Source organism: Mesoplodon densirostris, chromosome 9 (assembly GCF_025265405.1).
Source record: "Mesoplodon densirostris isolate mMesDen1 chromosome 9, mMesDen1 primary haplotype, whole genome shotgun sequence".
In the NCBI taxonomy this organism is placed as follows: Eukaryota; Metazoa; Chordata; class Mammalia; order Artiodactyla; family Ziphiidae; genus Mesoplodon; species Mesoplodon densirostris.
The window spans coordinates 65963658-65987054 of NC_082669.1; the positions used below are offsets into that span (position 1 = coordinate 65963658).

General features: G+C 40.7%; 1 protein-coding gene and 1 pseudogene across 5 annotated transcripts in view; one reads left to right on the plus strand and one right to left on the minus strand.

Moving 5' to 3' along the window:
- Positions 1-23397, plus strand: part of CREB5 (cAMP responsive element binding protein 5) — a 412989-nt gene that overhangs the window by 190218 nt on the left and 199374 nt on the right. The gene's annotated exons all lie outside the window — the stretch shown is intronic.
- The window catches only part of LOC132496412 (small ribosomal subunit protein uS5-like), a 44999-nt pseudogene that overhangs the window by 13826 nt on the left and 7776 nt on the right, over positions 1-23397 (minus strand).

Sequence of the window (23397 nt, forward strand, 5' to 3'; positions counted from 1 at the left end):
AAGTATTCGCTATTATTATTGTTGCTGTTGTTATTAGCATGTGATAGTGATTTTCAATAGTGAAAAGGATCCTAGTTTGCTTAATGACTTGTGAGCCTTGGAGCTAGGATAGTGCCATATGATGCTGTTCCCAGCACACCCGGTGCTTAAATTTGCACTGGGACCAAGCCCATAATTTAGTATGAAACATAAAATGTGTGATGTTCCAGCCTGAACTCAAGAATGTGGTTAATGGATAGTTAAACTTTCCTGAGGCAAACTCAGAAATTACTGGATCCATTATCTCCTTGGCAGGATAAGCAGTACAGCTCTTTTCCTTTCCCAGCTACAAAATGCCTGTTGACAGGACAATCTGGAACCCAAGGGTTGGATAAGTATGGGTTGCATGAGGCCTTGCATTTTGATTCTCTGTTATTGCTTTCTGATGAAGTGTAGACATTTGGCCACCAGGAGCAGATGTTCTTTCATGAGCAATACAGAAGAGCATACCTCTTTGTAAGTGGAAAGCTCATCTCTTGGTCCTGCTTACTGTACCACAAGGGTTTTCAGATGTCCACTGGGGATGCTGAATGATACGTCCTTTCCAGTGTACTCTCCACCAATAAAGTGTGATAACAGTACCCTTGGGAATGTTTAGAGAGACGTGATTCCAGATCAGGAAAGTTAAACAGTGGACCTGGAGAGTCTGGCCTAGATGCAAGTCATACTTCATGCAAATAATTCTTGGCTGGATCCAACTTAGGTTTGGATGTTTCTTTTAATTTGCTGTTGGACCAGATTAAAGGGAGTAAATAACCTGTCCTCATTCCCATCCTAGGACCACATCAACCCCTACCTCAACTCTAGACCCTCCTCGTTCTCCTGACTTTGGGACCCTCATGAGCCACAGCTTAGCTGAGTCTTGCTGGTTCTACTTGGCAAGGCATGGGAGAGCAAAACAGGAAGTAAAGGACAGGTTACCTCATTGGACTGCCTTCCATCAGAGGGAAAAGAGATAATACTTGTTCACTACATTTGAGTTCTAAGAAGGTGGGAAAATGGACCTAGAATTATGCTTCTTTGGCAAACTGATGTTGATTTCCCTCTGAAGGAAAAGGCAGGAAAGGGAGCTAAAACTAAGATTTATTTATTTATGAACTTGGCATTTCAGTGAGTTATCACATGTAAGAGAAGGTGTGTGAAAATGGTGGGTAACCATTCGGAGGGCTAGAAGGATCTTTTGTGTGTGGTGGAATGTTTTAAAGCTACCCTTGAGCATCATCAGACACTTGGTCTGTGAATTATTTCTCTGATCATTAGACTTAAGAATTGTAACAACTTCTCGTGATGCATTTGGCCATTCCTTGTGTCCCAGGTTAATTAGCACTGTCAAGTCCATTAAGCCAGTGTAATATCACTCACCCCTCACCCAGAACTAGTGATTGAGCATCTCGAGGGCCACACGCCTTCTTTACCTCACTCTATCCATCATTACTTTATCTGAATCCTGCTCCCTCTGTTAAATTGGCCTTGCTCAATTTACATTCCGTGCAGTGACCTGATAGTGTGAAAAAGCTCAACGTAGGTACAACCGGGGAGTTTTCCCTACAGAGTTTAAAGGGGATCTTGATTTAAAGTAGGGTGGAATTATTTTTATGCTCTATAGTATATTTTAGTGGAAAGAAGTTTCATTTGTTTTTGATAAGTGAGGGGAAACTCACTTTTTTTGAGTATCTGAAGTGACTTAGAAAAGGCAAAATAAGACTCATAGCTTTTGACAGTGTGTTCTCATACACAGCCCCAACCTTTCTCCTGTTTTGTTGACAGATTTCAAAGAGAATTTTCTGTAAGATAAAGATGGTTGTTTTTTGTACATTAAATTACAAGAGATTAGAAACACTCCCTTTTCTTCAAATTGTGTTGGCAATTTGATCTGTAGGAGGTGATTGAAGCTTCAGCTTTGAACTAATTACTATAGCTTAAGTTTCTGTCTGAAAGTTTCATTTTAAGTTCATTTGAAGTATATACAGGAAAGATGAGAGAGAGAGGGAAGGATTGTAATAAATATGGTGTATTAGCTCAGATTGTATTTGGAATTTTCTTCCTCAAATAATACTAATTATAAAAGATGTGAAAATAAGTCCATAACTATGTTTTCTTGGGTTTTTTTTCTTTCCTACTAATTAAAACTGAATCCATGAGAATGTCTGGAAATATAAAAATAATTTTAGAAGATGATATTTGCAAGCATTTTGGTCTGTTATTAACATGAGACTGTACTTGTGGGGGGATGTGTGAGAAGGTCTTTCACAGATACTTCATCCAGCCAAAGTTGATACCCCATTTCACAGCACAGCCTCTGTCAATGATGAGTCCCTAAGTGTATAATGACAAATGTCCCCAGCTCCGTACTATTGCCAATTAGTAAAATTCTAAAATCGATTTCTATCTTACAAATAAGGAACTTTGGTTCTTAAAGTTCCAGGGCAAGCCCAGTTTTTGTTGATTGTTTTAGCTAAGACTTCATTCTTTGATCATCATATTGTCCTTGTAAGCCGTCTAACGGGTCAGGAATATTTAGTCAATGCCTGGTTGTGAGAATTGTTCCGTGATGATCTTTAAGATACCTATTGTCCATCCTTTTGTGATGTGCCTGTGTCGATAGAAATGCCGTCTGTGATTTGATTTCTGCTTCTCGTGAAGTTCAAGGGGGATGAATGGAGTTATTAAAAGGAGCCATGCCATGTTGAGAGGTTGGGGAGCGAGGTGTGTCTGGTAGGAGTTGGTGTGTGGGGGTGGAGGCTTAGGGAGGGCTCTAGGTCCGTCGTAGCACATTGTAATGACTCCTGCCTCTTCCCAATCCTCTCTCCCCACCTCCAGTTCCATACCCCGGCCTTTATATCCCTGGCTCCCTAGACCTGCCTTGTATCCTCCCTTCCTTAACACCCACCTCTTCCTGAGTTCCCTAATGTGCCTTGGTGTTTTGGAAAGAAAATGCTATTTGAATCCAGGAGTTGCTGAACGGGGGATAGAGGAGCAGGGCAGACGCTCTCTGTCCATTTCCTCGGCGTGGCCCAGCCAAGCACCAGGCACAAGGCTTAACATTAATCAGAGCAGCTGCATGAAGATCAGACAGCGGGCCTCATGAGTAATTTCATACACGCAAAGTTTTTTAGCGTGGTTTTCCCGAGAATCCCTTTTGTGATAAAACTCACTGTAGCAGGCAAATGCCTGTGGTGGTTTAATTTAGTGACATGAGAAGCAAGGATGGTAGGAAGGAGATGGAGAAGAGAAGGAGTTAGCTAGTACACAATTTATGTGAGAGAAACATTTTGCAGGCTAGACAGTCCTCCGAAGATTTTGTTTGCTTTAAGATTTGGTGTGAGGCAAAGGCAAATTTTTCAGACTATTCCTATTCTACTACAAATAACGGGTAAAATGTGAAAGAATTGTACCACTGGCACTGTCCCTGTTGTATAAAAGCCAAAGGTGTGAGGGACAGGAATGGGAGTTATCCAAAAAATACTTTCAATACATATTCTAGGGTTTTTAAGTATGTGTTCTCCTCTAGAGGAGTTGTGGGACTCAGAAACCACACAGGTAAATAAACAGCTCAACCCAAGTTAACACATTTCAGCTAAGAGTTATAACAGCCTCTTTGCCTCCCCTATCCCACCCCACCCTCCTAGAGCTTCCGTAAAGGGTCATTTCAACCAACATGAGTTTCATGTTCTTTCCTTTTTCTGCGTCTACCTTCTGGTTGGGTATATACAACCAAAATGAGAGAATCAAACGAGCAAAGGAAAGGAACATGTAACATTCCCAAGAATGGGTTATCTCCCTTCAAATAATCGTCATGTTGGTCTTCATCTTGGGGGATCCTTAGACCTTCTTTTATCCCTATTGTTGGGAGGGAGGGGAGGTGATGCCTGGTTCTACGTAATAAACTTTAGTAGACACTGTCTATTTTAGTGTATGGAGGGTGGGGTAAAATAGGAATTGTTCTAGAGACATAGAAGATAACAACAATAAAAAACCACAAAAGTAGGAACTATGTGAAACAAATATAGGAGGAGTGGGGAAATGAAAAGGGTATTAGGCAAACTGGACAAGCAGGGATGCAGTCTTTGAAGGTGGGAAAGTAGTGGGGGGCATTAAAGACACAGGTGCTAGAACTAGACCCCTGGGTTTGAAACCTGAGAACTCCATTTGTTAAATGTGTGACTGGGAGAAATGTACCTCAATCCCTCTGAGCCTCAGTCTTCTCATCTGTGAAATGGAAATAATAATGGAGACCATTTGAAAGGGTATTTGTAATGTATAGAGGAGCCAGCCCACGAGCACTGGGCCCATGGAAAGTGCTCATCATGTGTTTGCTTAAATTATGGATGGGGTCTTAATAGCTTTAAGTGACAGAATAGGAAAGAGAGCTCTACACTTGGAACTTCTAGTTGCATTGGGAATATTTCAGTACATGAAATGGCTGAAAAGTTAAGCAAGACAGATCAAAGCCACTCAGAAATCTTGGAGATTGTTAATTCAATTCTTCGGTCTGGAAAAAATAGATATCTCTTAAAATTGTTTGCTGTAGAGGCCATTGAAGCATTACTGTAAAGATCTAGGACAAAAAAGGTATGTTTTGGGCAGAAAGTTTTTGCTAGAGGCTTTTTTAAGCACCATAAAATTGGGACACATTATTGAGAACTTCTTATGGTCACCAAAAGGTAAAAGCCATAAAGTGAATGTATAATATTCATGTGTAATCAATTTGTGAATAGATTATTCCATAGCATATTTTCATCCAGTCAGGACAGATCTTTTCTCTTTATACAACTAATCTGATCTGTGTCAGAATTCACAAATTTGGACTATTTTAAAATAAGAACCTGTTTCCAAGTGTCCTTCAATGGGGGAACGGTTAACCAAACACTGGTACATCCATACCATGGAATATTACTCAGCAGTAAAAAGTAACAAACTATTGACACATGCAATAACTTGGGTGGATCTCAGGGGAATTACAGTTAATGGAAAAGCTAACCTCAAAAAATTACATACTGTATGTTTCCATTCATGTAACATTCTTGATATGACAAAATTATAGAGATGGAGAGCCCATTAGTGGTTGCCAAGAGTTAGGGTTGGTGGAGGGGCTGGAAGTGGCTATAAAGAGGTATTGTGAGTAATCCTTCTGGTGATGGAATAGTCTGTATCTTGATTGTGGTGGTGACCACACAAATGTACATATATGTTAAACTTTAGAGAACTAAACACATACACACAATGAGTGCCTATAAAACTGGTGAAATAAACTCTGTGGATTGTACCAGTGTCAGTTTCTTGATTTGATGTTGCATTATAACTATGAAAGATGTTACCTTTGGAGGAAACTGAGTGAAGAGTACGAAGGACCTCCTTGTGCAACTTTATGCAAACTTTTGTGAATCTATAATTATTCCTCCCCCCCAGATTGAAAAATCAAAGATATGTTTAATTTCTAATTTGATTTTAAGTTAGTCAATTTCCACAATCCTACCCTGACAAGATAAGGTTCTCCCCTTTCAGGCACCCATGATAATCACTGCAAAGATCGACTGACTGACTGCTTTTTGAATGTGAGCATCTTAGGGTCAACAACTGCATACTACCCCGAAATTCATAAATTCACTGGATTCCATGGCTACCAGATGAAGATTCAATGACAGAAACCTTTATGTGCAATTAGGTGAACTCTAAAAAGCATGAAGAATGACTTGTCCACAGCCTTTAAGAACTTAGCCAGTACGACCCCAGATGTTTTGTTTTGATCACAGCTTATCTGTTGAGGTCTTCTGATCACATTGAAAGAGGAATTGGGCAGTCACTGATCTGAATCCGTGTTCCATGTAGTACCAGCTCCCTTATCACTATCCCTGTAACCTTTCTATCTCAACCAGATGGCAAAACAGGGAGGAGAGGCATTTGGCTGCAGTAGACTGTTCAGAACTGGGGCGCCCCAACCAGGTGGAAGTTGTCTCAAAGAAGGTCTTTGTTGCCTATGGCCACCACTGAACAGTGACTACAGTCTGAATGTGTGTGACATCCTGCTGTGGGAGTTTGTATTTAGCTTGTAGATCTTCCAAGGAGTGTGATGTTTTTGAGGAATAATAACTGATTTGTCTGGGCCCTTTTCTGCCCATATTTTGAATTTAGATTTTTTTTTTTCCCATTCCAGTTTAAACCTGGTAAGCTTATTGAACATGCTGCTTTCTGCCCCTATGTTTTAGTTAGTTGGTTAGTCAGTGAGTTAGCTGGTAAGTTACAGCCAGTTGTGCTTTTAGTTTAGAAAACAGAGTGTGGAAGATTTTGCTGTAGATTTAAGGGGTCTTAAGGTAATTTGTAAATGTGCATTGCTGATGTAAGAAGGAATGTGTCCTCAGGAGATCTGTGGCCAGAGCTGGATTGTTTCACAAATTTAAAGGTAGTGCTTACATAGGAATATGTGTAGCATACAGTATTTAGAGAGATGGTATGCATAAAAGAGTGGTAATCCTCTGCATTTGTGTGACGCTTAAAAAGTTTTCAAACCAGATCACATGCATCTTTTTGTTATCTCACTCCAGGTAGAGCAGGAATGTAAGACAATTTCCAACTACATTTTTTTTTAAACAAATAAAGAACCAAAGGAGACTGGAAGGGCCATGACTTATTCAAGGTCCCTACTACAGGAAGCGGGGAATCAAAGACGAATTATAAAATTTTTATTTTGGTGCTCTTTTCCCTGGAACCCACTGCCTCTACACACACCCTTGATACCAAAGAAATATGACAAATTCTATTTCTCCTTTACACTGGCTTTAGATATTGGAAAGAATCTATGTTTATGGTGAGATCTGGGTTTATTTTCTGCCATCAGAGGCTCACATGGGTGAGAGATTGACCTTGAGAAGTGTCAGTGAAAGGATCATTTTAATGGCCATTGATCTTTTGAATATATGGTTAACAGAGTTTATAAACCCTTTTTTCCCCTATAGAACTAGATAACGTAAGACAAGACTGCCTACTAAGTAGTGCCTGATGTTGACTTACTATTCAGAAGAATTAAAACTTTTTTCATTTGAATATTCATTCTATTTTAGTGGTTTGATTAACCTTCTCTTTAGTGGTTTGATTAACCTTCTTATTGGTCAGATAATCTGTCTGATGAAGGAAGTATTGCTCTGTCTAGGGCAAGAATCCAACATAATTTCTCACTAAATGATAAAATAATAAATATTAAATAAGTAATAAAATAATAAAATAGTCATGAGCACAGCCCTCTCTGTAATTCTTCTCAGTATACATCATCTTAGTTGTCTCCTGTTTTTACCTTAGTTTTTTTCATCTATTACAATACCATAGATTAAAATAATCTTATCATTGGAATCAAAATTGTTTCAGTTGAAGTAGAAAGGTTCTTAATGACAAACACTACTCTTAAATAAATCATTTTAACTAATTTATCCCTTTGCTTTATTTCAAAAAAAATTATGTAGGTTGATTTATTGCTTGCATTATACCCCAGAGCCCAGGAAGAATTAATATTTTCTCTTCCAATCATTATGTGACAGCAGCTTGAGGACAAATAGAACCCAGGAGCTGATGTTTACGTAAAGACTTAGGACACAGAACAATTTATGCCTTTTCTTATTTGAAAAAAAAGTTGAGTCACACAGGAAGGTCATAGAGGACATCAGGAAACAGAATAGCCTAATAATTTTGATAATTAGGATTCTTCTGACACTGGGATGGCTTATATAGAACGTATCAGGTCCATAGACAACTGTATGTCTCACACAACCAAAAATATCCTTGCTTGGTCCTAACAAGAAGAAAGTATTGGTGTTTGGTGTTAAGTGGTGGTAAGTGAAAACTTCTAATTTATAAACCCAGGAAAATTCTACTTTAGGTGAGAAGAATATCAGTAGGTTCAGAAATAAGTAATCCATAATTGCTTTGTACTTTAGTATTTTCCCAAATTCTTCTAGGTATTGTGAGAAAACCCATCTCTTTCTTCTCTCTCTGATGTGTCATCATCAAGCATTTATCTTGCATCTGTTTGGTGAAAGACCTAACCTTTAAGGCGTGTGTGGGAAAGAGTATGGAAAGGGTCTTCTTCTTTTCTACTTTTAGCCTTCAGGCTTGGAATCCCCTTGTTCCAAAAATATCTTCTTGGGGAAACCCAAACAATGTGCTAAAATTAATACCCCCAAAGGAAATGAACTGGAGTTGACCTTTGCAACTTCCCACTCCTTGTTTCCTGCTATTCTAGTGACTTTCTCAAAAATGGCACTTGTCCATCCCTGGTCTGGTTATCAGAGTTGAAGCTGATTTCCTGACCATGAGATGCAGGAGTGAGGGGCACAGGACTTTGAGCAAAATGGTAGGTTTGGCAAATCAAGATTAGAGATGACAGACACAAAAGAATGCATTCGTTATGATTCTGTTTCCACGAAATGCTAGAATAGGCAAAATGCCCTGTAGGAACAGAGAGCACGTCAGTGGTGGCCCAGGAGGGGACCGGCAGCAAAAGGACATGAGATAAATTTTTGGGTGACAAAACTGTCTTATTTCTTGATTATGTTGGTGGTGACACAGGTGTAGGCACTTGCCAATACTCAATGACTTTCCACATGAAATGGATAAATTTTATCATATGTAATTTATATCTCAATAAAGTTGATTTTAAAAAATTGTGATTAGAATACAATTTGAAAGTCATTACTGCCATCTCCTTGCTTGTTCTTTAATCTTGTCTTCAGGACAGAGGAAATGACAATATTTGGGGACAATATTTTGATAGCAAGCACCACTGTTTATGTTTTATAAGATTAAAATGTCCATGTAATTACCACTGAAAGATAATTTATCTCATGAAGCAGGATTGTTCTGCTTAATTTGAGACATTGACATTCTGTTCTTCAAATTATCTTATGCCTGCAGGTAGAAATATTCGTTTGACTTTAAAATATTTACATATTAATTTCATTGTTGCCCTGCTAAGAGTGTGAATAATCACCCAACGAGTTACTCTCATGTCTTCTTGATTCAAATCACACAACTTTTATTTATTTATTTATTTTTGGCTGTGTTGGGTCTTCGTTTCTATGCGAGGGCTTTCTCTAGTTGTGGCGAGCGGGGGCCACTCTTCATCGCGGTGCGCAGGCCTCTCACTATCGCGGCCTCTCTTGTTGCGGAGCACAGGCTCCAGACGCACAGGCTCAGTAGTTGTGGCTCATGGGCCTAGTTGCTCCGTGGCATGTGGGACCTTCCCGGACCAGGGATCGAACCCGTGTCCCCTGCATTGGCAAGCAGATTCTCAACCACTGCGCCACCAGGGAAGCCCTCAAATCACACACCTTTGTATGGCTTTCCTGGCAGATACCTTTGGTGTCCCTGCCCAGCTTTGGTATGAGAACAGCCACTCACCCTGGAAAAGAATCCTCAGCAAGCAGAAATGACTCATATTCGTTTGCCCTCTGCTTCTTGATTACAAAATGTTCCTAATCAGAACTGGCTCCTGTTAAGCCTTTGCAAACTTTGTTAGATGTAGCATGGCGTTTCCTTGTCTGTACATGCTTTTTTCTTTTTTCTTTTTAATTGTCTTGGGAATACCGTCTTACATTACACATATAAGGTCGTCAGAAATAAATAAGAGATTTATCTGCTGACAAATATAATGATCCCTTTGAAAAACTAGATTTTGGTTGCTATAGTTAGGCTTTAGAGGCCAATATAAAAGTTGTGATTTTCCAGTTATTCTGCAGGACTCATTTCAAAGAGATTCTAGGTGAGTGGCAGTCCTTTAACTAGTATTTAAAATGTGAACTTTGAAAAGATATACGTACCCCCATATTCATTGCAACACTATTTACAATAGCCAAGACATGGAAACAACCTAATTGTCCTTCAACAGATGAATGGGTAAAGAAGATGTGGCATGTGTGTGTGTGTGTGTGTGTGTGTGTGTATATATATATATATATATACATATATATATATATATATATATATACACACAGTTGAGTTCTGAACAACATGGGTTTGAACTGCATGGGTCCACTCATACACAGATTTTTTTTGATAGTAAATACTACTGTACTACATGAGCCACAGTTGGTTGAATCCACGGATGCAGAACCTTGGGTATGAAGGAACCATGGATACGGAGGGCCAACTAAAAGTTGTAGCAGATTTCCGACTGCATAGAGGGTCAATGCCCCCAACTCCCACGTTGTTTCAGAGTCGACTGTACCATGGAGTATTATTCAGCCATAACAAAGAAGGAGATCCTGCCTTTTGTAACAACATGGATAGACTTAAAACTCTAACCCATAGATACAGAGAACGGACTGGTGGTGGCCAGAGGTGAGGGTAGGGGTTGGGGAGGGGAGGGGAGCACATGAGTGAAGGTGGTCAAAAAATACCCAAAATGTATCTGTATTGGAGCTGGAGGATAAAACTACTCCAGAAATGTGTAAAAAGTGGGACCACAAGACTGAATGTAAGGGGAAATAGGGAGAAGAAAGAGAAGAAAAGAGAAGAAAGAAGAAAGAGAAGAGAAGAGAAGAAAGAAAGACGTACATAGTATGTCCTCTGAGTGGGAGCGAAACAGTGTGTACATACATGTGCTGGGGGCATGTGAGGCCTTCCAGGGGCTGGAAAGTGCAAATTCGTCTAGCACATTCGTTGCCAGGAGGACCCAATCCATAATAACAGGCTGCCTGCCATATGAGAAAATTGTACCATATTTCAACTGCTGCCTAATGGATCTGTAAAACCTTAAACCAGGTGGATCTCTGAGTTTTAATGAAGTACACAACTCTGTGTTAGTTATGGGACCAAACTCTGGAAGTATGATACATTGGAAGGGAAGTGGTTTTATGGCTTTCTTCTTTGTTAAAACGAAATGATAAAGACCACTGACTTACCCAAAGGAAGACCAGTGCCCATAGATTTTTTTTTTATCATGTGCATACTTGAAAAGATTTTCTCCTAACAAAATAAAAGAGGCAGACTTGGGATTTGGCTTGCTTTTAGAGCTCACAGCAGTACAGTTAAACTGAATTTCTCTTCCTCCCTCTGGCTTCCTTTGTTTTTCTCCAGACTTAGCGCTTTGAAACAAACACTGAACAGTACGGGACATGGTATTTCCTGGGTAATGTCATTGACTGTGAGCTTTGTTTATTAAGCATGACATTAGGGCACTGAGAGATCTTATATGGTTTCCTCTTGTACCATACAGATCACACACACACACACACACACACACACACACACACACACACACACACACACACACACACACACACACACACACACACACACACACACACACACGCTCCTTTTGCCCTTCATTTTGGTTGTCTTTCCTCACTCTTTAGGAGAAAGCAGGGCAAGGAGTGTTTTCCCCCTGATGTGTGTTCACAAATTTCATACTTTTCCATTTTCTTTTCTCTTTTCTTTCAGTTGTGATTTTTTTAGTAGCGGAGGGGTGGGGGAGGTCGAGGAGTGTAGGTGGAAGGATAGGACTTTAGCAGTAAAATGCCAGAAAGACCCTTTTGGCAGTAACATAAGAAATTATGTTTTATTATGTTTTAAAACATGAATGGGGGGAGGGAAATGTTAAAGGGGAAATACTATGTAATTGAAGCTGCTAACTAGTCTATGGTCAGAGCCAGGCAGAATTTGGTTGGCAAGGGCACTGCTCTAAGATGTCATTTGATATCAATCCCAGTCTCCCTGCCTCCCTGGCCCCTGTCTTTCCTCCTTCCCCACAGTACATGAGCAGGTTAAAATCCAGGATGTAAGGACTTGTATCATTGACCCTAAAACTGTTTTAGAAAATCAGATTCCATTGTTCACTCCTTCAGAAGTCATTACTGCTTTTCTTAAAACAGGTCTCTGAAATTCCTGAGGGCATGGGGCAACTTGATGGTTGACATGTGTTGATACATGAGTAATCTTTAGGTCAATAAAAGTTAATGATAGGGACTGGTTGGTTATATGTAAGTTTAAGTATTGCCTGGCTCAAATATGAGAAGAATAAGGTCTCTACATTTCTTCTTAAATTACCTTAATTTAAAAGAGAAGATTTTTAAATTATTGGCATAAAAATTGATCAGTTGTAATTATTCATCTGTGTTCATTCATAATCTATGACCTACTTGTATATCATGCTATCTCTGTGGTTATAATAGGAAAGTCAAATAACTCCTCCTGGAGCTTACCATTTAAAGCAAGATGTCAGAGGCGTAACCTTATTTTTAGTTATTTATTTTGTTAACGTCTTTATTGGAGTATAATTGCTTTACAATGGTATGTTAGTTTCTGCTGTATAACAAAGTGAATCAGCTATACATATACATATATCCCCATATCTCCTCCCTCTTGCGTCTCCCTCCCACAGAGGTGTAACTTTAAATAGCCGTGCAGATACATCCTTCTACAAAGTTAGACCTGAGGTAGTTACGCAACCACGGTCAGCAGGAAGCAGTGATAATTTGAATTAGTACGGTAGTTCTTGAGTAGTGGGTTGTGTGTTTACCTTTTGAGAAATGTGTGCTTTTCTGACTCGTGCATTTTAGACATAGCTTTCTTTTAGGTCCTAGGTCTATGGGACAGTTTGTCCTTTGCTTTGAAGCCATTTGTGCTGGACTGCCTATAGTTTCCATCTTGATGAATTTCTAGGCCCTGAGCTCACCTGCTCCTAGGCTCCTTAGCTCTGGGAGCACATCTTTTGCAGAATTTGCTCTAGGACGGTGGTTGAGTCCAAAGTGCTTTTTCTATCCTTTACGTGGCATATGGGATGGGCTTATGCACCCAAAGAGCCTGGGTACTATTGTTACATTTGAGTGCCCATTTAGAATATTTGTTGAATGAGCGCAGTGTCTGGGAAGGATAGGAAATATTGAGCTATCCCTTAGCCTAATGAAAAAGGTAGTTTTTATTTTTATTTATTTGTTTTAAAAGGTAGTTTTTAAGTAGAATAATCCCCTTATGTGTATTTTGATTTTGATTTGATTTTGTCTTTAGGCTAGAGAGAGTTGTATGGCAGGATTTTTTCTTTCCTCCTGCCATGACTCTGTGCAATGAGCTGGTTTTCTCCTTTTGTTTCAGATCTGTCAGGGACCAAGGCCACCTGGTTGAGTTGGAAACACTAGGGTATGTGGTCTTCACTGGGTCTCCTGCAGTCGGCAGTAGCGGTGGCTGAGTGGGAAGGCTTCATGCTCGTTGTGGTCAGAGCCCACAGCTTTTGAACCCAGCCTGGTGACTGGGCTCTGCCACCAGTGCCGGGGAGGGAGGTGGCAGAGAGATGAGCTTGTGGGGTCAGAGGGGGCAGGAGGAAAAATCGGCTAATGGACCATCGATCACCCAAGGTTACCGTTGTGAGGGGGACCTTGGGGGGCCCGGAATCTGTGCCCTAGTGTCAGATAATGTTGATTCAAGGGGCCAAAGCTTAGTGTTGTTCTCAACCAAGAGTTGGAAGCTCTCCAAGGGCGTCTTTGAGGGCCTTTGTCGTTTTCCTTTTCTTGAGCAGCTTCTCCCTCACCGGCCTCCCAAGCATTGCAACTCACGCCGTCAGGTCTTCAGTTCTGTCCTTTCAGGCGCTGGAGTCCATCTTTTCTGGTACATGTTTAAAGGCTGTAGCAGTGTCTACTGTTTATTCATCTTGGGCTTCTTTCTGTGTCCCACTATGCCAGCTGGGTGAACAGGGGGAGCTGGCAGCAAGGGAAGGGGCCAGAGGGAAGGTGGTGAAAGGCGTGCTCAGAGGTATCTGGCTTTGGTTTTTCCAGAGTTTGATAGCATTCAGCTTAGTGACCACAATTCAATTATAAGCACCACACAGCCATCCTGAGTGACTATATTCTTGCCAAAAACTGCTGTGTAAAGGCGGCTGCATTTTTGTTATCCTTGCCTGATGGATTTTTAAGTATATTAACCACATACATTCACACAAAGGGGAAAATTTACTACCTAAACAGGGGGACCTAAATCCCCCAGGCTAAATAAACCCAAATGAAAACACAAGAACTGCATTTACAGACCTCCCAAAGATAAGAATTCAACCTTTAAAAAGGTTCCTTCAAATGAAAAATGGATGGTAGAGCTGCTAATGGCCCAGTAACCTAGGAATGTAACTCTTCCCTAATGTGCAAGGCCCTCGGATCTGTTCCAGCTTCTTGGGATGGAGGATTTTCACCCCAGGCTTCTGCACAGGTCTGGGCTTAGAAGGTCCCATTGTGGCCTTCAAGATTTTACAACCACCTTGGAGGACAGACCATCTTGGCAGTTTTTGTGTTGCCTCTATTTCGTGTGCATGTGCGTGTGCGTGTGCGTGTGTGTGTATGTGTAAAAGAGAGAGAGAGCTTCCTGTGTGTGTCAGTCTATGGGGAGAGAGGCAAGGCCCAAGGTAGGGGAGAGTGTGTATATCTCCAGCTTTTTCCAGTTAGAATTTGGTTGAGGTGGGAGACTGAAGGGAACTTAGTCTTCTGAAACAGTGGGAGATGTACGTCTTAAGCTTAGAGGAAGAGTTAGGAAGCTAAGAAGTTACCTAGTAGAATCACTCCTGCATGTGTTTCTCTGCAGAAATAGGTTATCCATTAGGGCAAATGCAAGGCAGTAGATCTCGCCCAGCACGTTCTCAGACGTCTGGTGGTATGGAGCATCTCTGAACCTCGCTACCAGTAAATCCTGCCACTGTATTAAGGACAACTCACAACATGCAGGTGAATTCATGTCTCCGTTGTAAATCATTTGAATATTATTTTTAAATAAATATGGTGGGTGGGGAAAGGGGTTAATTACAAAGGGGGTGAGGGAATTTTTTGAGGCGATGGAACTCTTCTATATCTTGGTTGTGGTAGTAGTTGCGTGACTCTATGCATTTGTCAAATTTCATAGAACCGCAATATTAAAAATAGTGAATGTTACCATCTGTAAATTGTAATTCAACAAACCTGACCTCCCTAAAATTACAAATGAATAAATAAATAATGAATGAATGAATATTTCTTTCACTTGTCTCCTTGCTGCTTTGCCAGCCAACCAGCCCTTTAGACGATGCCTCCTTTTCAAAGGAAGGACACCACATGGTCAGCTCCAGCCTAAGAGCTCATGATGTCAGTAAAGCTGTTCCAGACAAACCAAAGATGGTGTGCATTTCCTTCTGGGGCAGATGACCTAATCCTCCAGGTAGCAATGCCCTTGTATGGTTAGCACAGGTAGGGAAATACTTAGCTTCATGCTGACTCACCAGGTAAAGAATCATCTCTCTGAATGAGTCAGAATCACAAATGTGTTCTGTACAGTCTCATGTGTCCTGCATTGTGAAAGACTCAAAGCACCAATGAGGGCAGACGCTTGTAGGTCTCACTGGCCCTGTATGGATAACAGCCGCAATCTGCAGCTCCCCCATTTCCTGGCATGGTCCTGTTGAATTCAAGCCCTCTAGCTCAGTCAATCACATACCCAGTTAGGTACAGGAGAAACTTATTTAAATTTATGCTCTACTAATGTTGTTTATTCAGTTCTAGGTAAGCCTAATAATTGTAGAATAAAATGTTTCAATGTTAAGTATATTTCTGGACGTATTTCTGGAAAGGAGGTGTGTGTGTGTGTGTGTGTGTGTGTGTGTGTGTAAGGATCCAGAGTTAAAATAGGTTCGGGTAATGTAAAATACCACAGAAAGTAGGGGTTTCCAAGGAAAACATGGGGAAACGCTGTAGGAGAATCTAATGTATGCTATAGCTTTTAAAAGGAAACATTAATAGTGAAACATGCCCTCAAAGGGCAAGTCAGTAATAAATGTCGTGTCAGAAATTACCTGTCAGTAGGATTATGTTAAATAATGTTGAATTGTTATTAGTTGGAAGGGAAAGAGGAGAGTAACTTTCTCAAAAGTGTTCAAAGAGTGTCATGTTTCACACAGAAATCCCATTATTGTTTAACAGGACTTTTGTGCTTAACCCCTCTCCAAGATGTATTGAAAATTTTGACCATTTTAGTTCATTCTCCAAATGCAGTCATTAAGGAAAAGAAGCCAAAGTTTCTATGCAGGAATTTGGAATTACCCAGAGGACTAGTGTATCTGATTAGACATCCATTGTAGAGTGTCCTGATTGATAAATGTATGCCTGCTTGCTGGAACCACAAAGAAAAATATCTTCACTTCTTTGCCTCAGCAAAGCAGTAATGAAATAGTGGGGGCCTCACCATTTCAACATTTTGAGCATTTTGCTTGTTTTGGCCAAATAACTAAAAATATATTTTCCACTTGAAGAAAGTCTCATTGCAAATGTGTGAATTTTTAAGGTTCACTGCAATATATTTGGTCTGAAACTGAGTCCACTCATTGAGCCAGGGCCCAGAACCCCACCCTAGATTCAAAGAAGATGGGGACTACCGGGAACAGAGCGGGAAACACAGCTGAGGCTTACATGTGAGCTAACACATTGTCATGGGGCTTTTTACAAGGGCTGCTTATGACTCATAGGTGTCAAATCATCAAGCCATTACTCCTAGAATAAAAGATCACTTCAACTTTATGTGAACGGAATGAAGGGTAATTGCTCCATTGGATTTGGGTTTTTGAAGGACAAAGTTAGAGGTAAGCATTGGGATCCCTCCAGGTACTTTGATTTGACCCCTTAATTACTGATCATTACCTACCTTGGGTCCCTTTTGGAAACTGTCATATTTGATGACATATTTGACTTCATGACATTCAGACAAGATCTTGCCAGTGAGTGACTGCCTGACTGCATTAGGCATTTGTGGAAATCTTTATTTCTTCAGGTCAGCAAATCTCAATATTTGTAAATTACCCCCAGCAGTAATTTACAAATGGTCTTGGAGTGGCTTAGAGTCATAGATAAACTTTCCAATGTGCAAGCCACTGCATCCTTTGGGGGCAACTTAGAATCCGGAGAGGCTTCTTGCCAGCCTGGAGCATTCTGATCTGCTTCAGGAATGCTGTCTTGAGGGTGAATACCCTGGCATTTCAAAGCTTGTTCAGATGGCAGTCATTTGTGCTAGCCATTTGGGATTTAATCTTGCAGTTATGGAAAGATCTTTTAATTACATTGCAAAATATATAATTTCATAATGTCCTGTTATGATTAGTTACAACATACAGAGGCTAGGCTGCTGCTGTAACTCATAATATACTCAGTGAGACCAAGACCAGGTCAGTGAGACCATGCCTTTTTCATGAGATACCACCCTCACCACCAGCAGGTTTCCTGTCCTGATCTAGTCTTGCTTCAATCGAAAAGGGTTGGATACCCTTGTTATCACTTCCGAGAGATTCCTCATGCTCCAGTCATAATGAGGGACACCTGCATTTCCAAAAGCTTCTTACCTTCATGTGAAATCCCTTCCTGGCTTTTAACATTTTTTCAAACAATTAAGCAAAACTATCTTATGTTATAATTGTGAACAAAACTTCTTAAATATTTTAATTATAGAAATTTCAAATATTATGTAAGTACAAAGATCAGGATAATGACCCAGCATGAACCTACCACCCAACTTAAACAATTATCAGCTCACAACTGGTCATGTTTCATCGGGTGTCTCTACCCACTTCCAGCCTCTCCCAAGGTTATTTGAAGCATACCCCAGATATCATAGCATTTTATTCATAAGTATTTCAGCATGTAAGTATGAAAGATAAGTATTCTTTAAAGAAAAGTAACCATGATACCATATTTTCACCTAAGAAGTTACCCATAGTTTCTTAATATTTTAAAATATCCTTCAAATTTCCTTGTTTGTTTCATAGGATTTTTGCCCTTTATTTTTTAAATTAATTAATTCACTTTATATTTCTTATATAAAAATGCTACAGTGGTGGCCATAGATGGAGCCTGGGCTCTCTACAGGGAGGCTCTGGTGTGAGTCTGTAGGAGATGTCTCTGGATTCCTGATAGGGAGACTTGGTGAACATGGTCTCTTTTCAGAGGTCAGGGTGAGAGAGCTGTAAGTCTTGGAGATGGCATCATAGTTGCCCAGGTTGGCAGTGCAGCCCCTGGCCGAGGTGTGACAGTCATCCATACTGGCCAGCAGCAGCAGCTTCTTGAGTGCAGAGGCCAAGATGATGCCAGTGCCTCGGGGGGTAGGAAGAGGCACTCAGCATGGAGGCTGGTGCCATGCAGGGACAGTGTGGGACCTGCCTGTCTTCTTCTCCCAGTAGCATTGCCGCACGGGGACTATGGAGAGCTTGACCAGGATGATGGCCCCTAGGATGGCCCTGGCAACCTCCTTGGAGCACTTAATACTCAGACCGACATGGCCATTGTAGTCCCAGATGGCAAAAGAACCTGGTCCACTGGCTAGCGTAGGTCTGCTTTTGCATGGACATAATCTTCAAAACCTCATCCTTGAGGCACATCCCCAGGAGAAAGTCAGTGATTTCAGATTCCTTGATGGGAAAGGAGAAGAGAGAAATCTCCTCCAGGGATTTGGTCTCCCTGTCCTTGATCAGGTGGCCCAGCTCGACCTTGCTTCCTTGAACTCTGTGATGTGGGCTGGGCTGCTGCTGCAGCCAGGAGTACCCCAGGAGTACGGGTATACCTCTGCCATTTGGTGCTTTCCCAGATAAGTGCCCTTTATTTTAATCGGGACTGAAATAAGGTCTGTACATTAAAATTGGTTGACATGTCTTCTTACACGCTTTTAAATCACAGATCTGTTCCCCCCCTTTTTTTGTTTTGCCTTGAAATTTATTTGTTGAAGAGTTTGTAGAGTTTTGTACAAAGTGAATATTGTTGATTCCATTTTCATGGTGTCAGTTTAACAAGTTCCTTTGTTTCTTGTATTTCTCATAAATTGGTAATTCGGGCTTTCTAGACTTCATTTAACATCAAGTTCAATTTTTTGGCAAGAGTACTTCATATACAATGTGGGATACTTCTGTCAGGAGGCACCAAAATCTGCTCGTCTCTCTTTGGGATGCTGGCAGTCATTGACAATCCTCACCTAGATCCATTTCATCTTTGGGGATTGCAAAATGGTGAAGTATATTTCTATCATTCCTTCTTCACTTATTAGCTGGAATACTTCTGTATTCCAGACTATGTGACTACCTGGAAGTCCAGTTCAAAACTTCCTACAGTCTGTGGCTCATTTATTTTAATGTCAGAGAGATGTCCTTTTACCCAGTAAGTACCCAGAAACAACCCTTCACCAGTAAAAGGCTGAGGCATGCAGCAGGAAAAACCAAGCCAGGACCTCAGGAGTCGTGGCTCTACCTCTGAGATCTGTATGATGTTGGACAAGCTATGTAATTTCTTAGAGCTGGCAGGTTCCAGGCCCCTACCTACACTTCAACCAGAGAAGCAGTTTTTTCCTAATTTCATTTGAACAAATCAAGCCATGACTTTTTTTTAAAAAATTATTTTATTGAAGTATAGTTGATTTACAATGTCATGTTAATTTCTACTGTACAACAAAGTGATTCAGATATATATATATATATTATTTTTCATATTCTTTTCCATTATGGTTTATCACAGGATATTGAATGTAGTTCCCTGTGCTATACAGTAGGACATTGTTGTTTATCCATTCTACATATAATAGTCTGCATCTACTAACCCCAAATTCCCAGTCCATCCCTCCTCTAACCCCCCTTCCCTTTGGCAACCACAAGTTTGTTCTCTATGTCTATGAGTCTGTTTCTGTTTCATAGAAAAGTTCATTAGTGAGGCCATGGCTTTTAAAAATCGTATATAGTCTATCGCTAAGGTCTCTTTCAGCTAAGACATTTTATGATTTTCATTTAGGATAAAAAATATATAAGTCCCCATCAGGATATTTGGGATCCAGTGACCATGAAGAGCTAAGTGTTATTTCTAAGAATGTGTTATTTCATTTATTCATCCATCAGTTCGGTAGTTCATTTATATTTCTATTCTTTAAACAAAGGTTTATGCTATCTAAGTCGCTATAAAGTCTAAAGCTTGGGAGTGGGCATTGTGGGCAATAACCTTTAGGGGATCTCCTGGGGGTACCATTCTTGAAGCCTCAGCCTGAAGTTCAGAGAGTTGAGGAAAGGATGCTGGAATTCTTGGAAGTCTTTATTGACATCATCCATCAGAATGATTCCATGTACTTGAGAACTGTATTTGGAATTTTACCCATGGAAAGCCTCCACAGGGGAGCCAGTGTAGGGGATGCTTAACAATATCCCTGAGAGGGAAAAGCAATTCAAAAGAACATCTGAAGAACTCTCGTTAATTGTTTACATGACAAAGTTAATCTCAAATTATACAGGAAAAATACAATAACCGATCCTACTTTGAAACTCCCTGTCCACCTGTCCCTCAGTTCTCTGTGCAGAGAACTCTCATCCATAGAACTAATGTGTGAGTACAGGTTAGAAGCACAAAATCTAGTTTTAGCACAGTCCCAGGTTCCAAATAGGAAATGTGGACTCTGCTTTCTCATTAGCGCGCCTGAAATTCCTCTCTAGGTACGTGTATTCAGAGTGGCTCAAGTCAGGGGGGTGAGGAGAAGGAGGAAAGCAGAAAACACAATTCCGAAATCCACCATTGGAATCACGCTGGCTTGTGACAGAAGGAGCACAAAAATAAAGTCGACCGTTCTCACCTCTGAAACTAGGAGCAAATGGGGGCTTCCCTTCATCACAGTTTCACTCAGTACATAGTCACAGAAGGTGCTGCTGCACCCCTGGCACTTAATTTAATAATGGGAGCAGTTCCTGGCAGGAGATGTTATGAAACAACCTTAAGCATAAGAGGGGGAAACAAGAGCAGTGCTTCATTTAACAAATTCGGAGCCTTTCTTGGAGGCCATGAAGTTCTCAGTTCAAGTTAAGTATTGTCAACAAATATTTATTTATTCACTTGATGAATATTTATTGAGTGGCTCTTTTGAGCAGCATGTGGTGTAGGTGTCACCCTGACACAGAGATGACAAGAGGCAGTCCCTTATAAGCAAAAGGCAGAGACAGTTTGCACAACTCATTATGAAACTAGGCAAATTTTGATAGCTCTGCATGAAAGGGGTCCAAATGAAAGTTTTATGAGGACACGGTAGGAAGAAGTTAGTTCTAGGTGGAGATTGAGAGGCAGCCTAGTAAAGGAGATGGCATTGAAACTGTACTTGGAAAACTGGGTAGAACTCCACTAGGAGAAGCCTGCAGGCATTCAGGATGGAACATCCACAGTGAACCAGGAAAGGGCGTGGGGAACAGCTGTCCCCACTTGGCATCCATGTCTTCCTAAAGACATTAGAGCTTGGAGTCTGTGTGTATGCCGCTGGGTGAGAACGTGATGCTGTAGGAAAAGGAGGAGATTTTTTTTATGTTTCCTTCATTTGTATCAACTGCACTCCTACCGATCTTGTGAGAAATCACTTGTCATCTCAAACTCTGAAAAAATTCATTTCATTCTGTTTTTTTTTACCCTGCATCAACACATCTGCTTCTCTGTCAGATGCAACTCTGATTTCAGAACTGGTGAAAGGACTCTAGGCTCCCCTGAGTAGCCACCCACATTTAGCCGTTGTCCCACTTTTCAAGGCTCCAGGCGGCCTGTGGCTTTGCCCAGGTAATCCTGCAGGACCGGTAGGACTCTCAGATTCTAGATCTATACACAGATACAGCCACACGCAGCTGGGCCAGGCCTCCCATCCCAGTGAGCACAATCTCCATGAGCCTCCCCTGAGACGTGGAGACTCACCAAGCCTTGGGTAAACACCCCCCCTTGCTAGACACTAACTTCAACCATTTGATTCCTGCCTAACAAGCTACCAATGGGGTTAGGCTAGGGATCATAATATAAATCACTTTCTTTCTCAGTTTGAGGAGAAAGGGTAAATTCCTCACAATAGGAAGGCAGGTATAATTCAGACATTGCAGCTTTCTCTTCAGCACAACAGCAGTTATTCTCTAGATGCACAGAGCATTTTATGATTTATAAGGAACTTTCAAAGACTTAATATAATTTGATTCTTGTTACAGGTTTGTCATTATTCCCACTTGATATGTAAAGAAATTGAAAGGCTCATTCATTAAGATAATAAAAATAATGGCTCTCGTCAGGCAAATTGCCAAGTCTTGTCCTAAGTACTTTACATTTAACTCATGGAAGCCCCTAAATTGTCCTGCAAGGTAGATGGTTGTTGACCTCATTTTGCTGCCAAAGGAAACAGGCACAGAGGGGTTATATAACTTGCTCGAAGGACCACAGCTAGTAAGTGGGAGAGGTGGGATTTGATCTCAGCCAGCGTGGCTCCAAGGTTGCACTAGGTGGCCCATAGCCTGGTTCTGGAAGAGAATGGTTATCCAAATCTACCACTCACCTAGCCAAGAGGATTCCTGGATATCCCAGGGAATGCTCCCCAACGGCAAATGTTTCTTCTGGACAAATGCCTTCTCTCTCTTTGGCCTACTCTAACTTGGGTAGATTTTGAGAGAGCTATTAAGGAGAAAATTGTTTGGTGCCTGCTTATTTTTCCCTGTCATTCGACATTGAGATAGACACCATCCTTTTCAGTAAGGAAACCACACATCTAAACCTGCCCCTGTTTCTCCAGGATGACAATGTAGAAGACCTTGGGAACGAGAAGGTGTTTCCATGTTTTGTGGGGAACAGAGGCTCATAGGGAAACAGCACTGGACACAGCACTAGAAAACCTGGATTGTGGTCATGGGCTAAAGCTTGACCTTGGGCTAGTGGTTGTACCTCTCTGAGCCACAGCTGTATCAAATACTAACTCTTTTTGCCTGTCTCATGTTAAAAAAAGATTACAAAATTACTGTGAAACTGTAGCATACCATACAAATATAGTGTGTTACTATTGTCCTTTACAGTTTCCAGCCAGTATTTTTCTCCTCAAAGCATATCCTTGTACTTCAATGCAAGACTTTTTTAAAAAGGAGATTTGCAAACAGTTTGTAAGCTTCTGCATAATTTAGGCATTATTATAATAAAATGGACTTGATGTAGTGAAGATTTTCAAAACAATAACTTTTAAGATGGTACAGTAATTCATCCCGTATGGTTTGAACCACGGATATATTTAATCTATATAGATAAGAGAAACAACTTTTGCAATCTTCTCATAGATTCTTCTAGAAAATTCAGAATAAGTCAAACTTTTAAGATTTGAAAAGATTTTAGATTTGAAAAGATTTACTTTCAAGGAAATTAAATCTTGACAAATGGAAACAATAACGTGAGGTAGTGAAGAGTGTGTGGGCTTCAGAGAAAAGCAGAACTTATCTGTAATCAGAAGAGTTGGGCTTGAGTGCTGGTTCCACCACTTACTGTCCTGAGACCTTAGGCATATTATTGAGCTGCTCTTGGCCTCACTTCCTCACCTGAAAAAATGGGTACATAATTATAATTAACTATATAGGTGTTTATGAGG